This window comes from Myotis davidii, unplaced genomic scaffold (genome assembly GCF_000327345.1).
Source record: "Myotis davidii unplaced genomic scaffold, ASM32734v1 scaffold1762, whole genome shotgun sequence".
Taxonomy (NCBI): Eukaryota; Metazoa; Chordata; class Mammalia; order Chiroptera; family Vespertilionidae; genus Myotis; species Myotis davidii.
The window spans coordinates 60,295-64,268 of record NW_006293317.1 but is presented as its reverse complement, the minus strand read 5'-3'; positions in this window follow the sequence as shown (position 1 = coordinate 64,268).

Below are 3,974 nucleotides of genomic sequence, written 5' to 3'. Positions count from 1 at the left end.
CAAAGTAAAGGTGACCATCCGAATTAAGAGAATTAGGGGATAAGGAAGAAGGAAGAGAAAAAGATAAAAGAGGAAAGAAAGAACAAGAGAAACAGAAAAAAAAAGGAATGCAAAAATGAAATTGGGAAAAGGAAAAAAAGTATGAGAGAAAAGAAAGAGCATGAAATAGAAGAGGGGAAGAAACTATTTATCTGGGGAGAAAACTCCAATAGAACAGCCACTAATCCCCAAAAAAGCCACTCCCACGCCCCCTAAACCCCTGGGAAAACCCTCGGGTGAGGATTTACAGAGAAAATGAAGAGAAAGACAGATGCCCCTGTGAAATGAAGGGGGGCTGGGAGGGGAGCTCAGCGCAGGGAACAGACAGCACCGCCAGCCTCACGTGGGGACGGACCAGGGGCGGTAGCCTCCGCTCTGTACGGGGATGGGGTTGGGGGTGGGGGTGTCTGCGTGGGGACCGCTGTGGGGCCCTGGCACCGGGGAATCCTGGAGCCACAGTCACCCACCGTCACCCACTGTCACCCACACAGGAGGCCTCAAACTGTTACAGAAAAACCGGAGAAGAATCAAGCAACGCTTAGAGAGATGGAGCTACACTTATTACGCCTCGGCCCAGAGGAAAATGCCTCTCAAATTCTGGGTGAAATCACACACGAAGTTTCCCATATTGATACGGTTTTACCTTCTCTGTCTCCCAATATGGGGTTTTCCGGTCCCCTTTGCAAGTTCTCAAAGGGCCCTATGTGCTGGGGCTTTGAGACCCCAACCAAAGGCTTGGCCTGGTGCCAGCACCAATAACTTCATCTGGGGAAGGTTTAATGGCCTCTCAGAAATGGGAGTAGTCTTATTTTCCTCATTATTTAAGCCAGCGAGCACTTACAGAAGCCGGAAATAGCAGGGTCAATGTAATGGGGTGACCCACAGAGACGACCACCAGGCACTCGGACCAAAATTTAGGAGCCTTTATTAAGCTGGCCAGCGACTACCGTTACAGCACCCTGCCGAAGCGGAGGCTGAACTGCAGCCCAGACTACAGGAGTTACATTGTGTTATTAAACTCTGTGGCGGCCCAGAGACAAATGTGTCTTTCAAATTCTGGGCCCCCAGTATGGAGGACACTCTCTTTATTTATACTTTTTCCAGTCCTTTGTCTCCCAAATTTGGAATGAGACTTCCCGGCCTTCTGAGAAAGAAGGTCTGTGTGCTGGGAAGGGGCCGTGAGACCATATCTCAGGGCCTGGCCTGATGTCAGCACCTTCCTATCTGCGTGTTCTAGGACAGTGTGCCCCGCCTGGCCAAAGCGCCAGATATGCAGCCCAGGAGAGTTAAAATTTCAAACAGCAGTTTTCATAGCAGATGGTTGCTGCAAAACTGCCTCCCAAAGCGGGTTTCACACTCTGAATACACAGGAAGCTGAGGCTTTGACCTTGACTTCCGCTCTGAGCATTTCATCCCCAAGATCTCCTCTCACTGCCAGAGGCCTGGGGACCGTCTCAGTGGCTGTGCAGTAAAAGCTATAAATTCTGTGCTGATCAATTCTGCCGCGATGTGTGCGGTTGGATGAGAGACTGTGATCTGAGAGTGAGTCGCACACTCTGAGGCGTCACCTAAAAAGCTTATTGTTGGGGGAACAGTTTGCGATGAGAGCAGCTCAGATCCTGTTTCTGGTGAGTCTCACCCACTGGTGACCCCGCCTGAGCCGTGGGGGTGGGAGGCCCAGGGCCATGCAGTTCCCTCTCTGCCCTGGAGGAGGCGCCCTCCCCATTCATGTGAGTCCCGGCGGCCTCATTGGTCTCACTTTATGCCCTGGGCTCTGCCTGTTGCTCATGTTGGTGCTAAATCGCCCTGAGTTACCCCCACCACCGCCCGCCCTCAGAGGCCTGTGATGTGATCCCCTGTCCTGGGCGCTGGGAAGTCCTCGAAGCACCGACGTCCCAGGGACACTGGGCCCCGCTGACCGCACTGCGGGCTCCCAGCTCCGTCCTCCATGGCCACCAGCAGGCTCCTCGGACAAGGGCTGCTGGTCCGGGACGGAGCGTGGGGACGGGTCCTGATTTCCACAGGCGGGGCTCACAGCCCAGCACCCCTCTTCCCTCTCCCTGTGCCTGAGCCCCAAGGGCCTCACATGGTCCCACCCGTGTCCCTAATGTGCCCCAATTAATTAATTATCTGTCTAGACTCGGTGCGACATACGCAGGTGACCAGGGGTCAGCAGTAACGGCCTGTGCCCTGGTATTTCAGTGTCTAGACAGCTGAGCCGAGCCGGAACACATGAACACACAATTAGTATGCAGTCACACAGGGTTTATTTACCTGTTCCTAGTGGGTCCTAGGCTCCGGCAAAGGCCACCCGGTGGTTCACACCGAGAGACGGACGACGAAGACGGAGACGGACAGGCGGCCGCGGCTGGGTCAGGCTCGCACAGCAGGGCAGTCAGTCAGGGACTGGACTCAGGGAGTGACGTGGAGTCCGCCTCTCCTCGGGCAGGAGACGGCCACTGAGGACGGCCGGTGCTTCTACGGCCGGGAGTAAACACCTTGTGTCTTATCGCTGTGCGCCAGAGGGAGGCCTGTGCTAGGAGCAGGGTGTTCACACCTTCATCGCTTCGGCATTCACATCAAGATAGTGGGGCGTTCACCACATTTTGGTCGTTAGAGTATTGGGGTCCCCACACAGCTACATTTCACACAATAATTATCTCCACACATTAGAGGGGTGCCTTATGACGATAACATTATTATAACAACCCGTTCACGACCAAGGCCACCTGTCCTGTCCCCTCGGCGGGCACAGGGCCTCCTCCCGGGTCAGAGGGTGCGAGGTTGGCAGCCGAGTCACCATCAGCTCCAGGGCGCCTGGACTAGTGCCCGACCCCATGGGGACGAGGGTCCCCACTCCTTGTCGGTGGGGTAGGTCTGGAGGGGGTGGGGGCACCTCTTCATCCTGCCCACGGTCACAGTGAAGCGGAGCTGCCAACATGGTGTCAACTCTGAGCACAGCCCGGCGGCCAGAGGCAGCAGCTCCCAACAGTCCCCAGCAGCCCCCACCCCACAGGGACCCGCTCCACCCACACACAGGTGGCCCCTGGGCGCCCGGGAGGTGGTCCCTGGAGAGCAGCTCAGAGCCTCTGCGAGGAGCCCAGGCATGTGGGTGGGGTCGGGGGGTGGGAAGGGGTGGCAGAGGGGATAGGAAGGCGAGGGGAAATGGGGGTCAGAGCGGGGGTGCCTCCAGCTCAGTGCCTGCAGCAGCAGTGCCCACTGCTATGGTGCACGTGGCTGTGGAACACGTGGCTTTGGAAGGAATGGGCCTCTGGGAGGGGCTGGCGCTCCCTGCACTTTGGTCCTCCTATGAGGACGGGACCATCTGGCGATTCTGACCTCTCACGCACATGTGTGTAGAGAGCGTGGGGTACAATTCCTACTTCACCCCTGAGACCCCGGTGCAGTGCTCACGCCCAGCCCATTAAGGTTCTTTCCAAACACTGTTATCTGCAGAGGCAGCCCAGGCTGTCCTGAGCAATGCCTAGTCCTGGACGGGGTAGGGGTGGCCCTGGATGTGCCTGGAACATCCCACTGTGCCGGAAATTACGGAAAGGCCCATGGAATAAGGGACATGGGACACAGGAATCCAGGGGGCCCTTACAGGGACTCCCTCTGCAGAAACCTCGGGCAATTTTAACACCAGAAACTATGGGATTTATAAGTTTGATCCCATGAATGAAACAGGAAACGCTGAAGCCAGTATGACATCAATAGTGAATGATGGATGGATGGATGAATGGATGGATGAGTGAATGAAAAGGTGAGAGAATGGAAGGATGAGGGAATGAGAGAGTGAATGAATAGAAAAATGAATGAGTAAATAAATGGATGGAGGGATAAGTGAGTGAGTGAATAGATGAATGGGAGAATAGATGGATGAGGGAGTGAGTGGATGGATGAAGGAATGAGTGAGTAAATGAGTGAATGGGGGA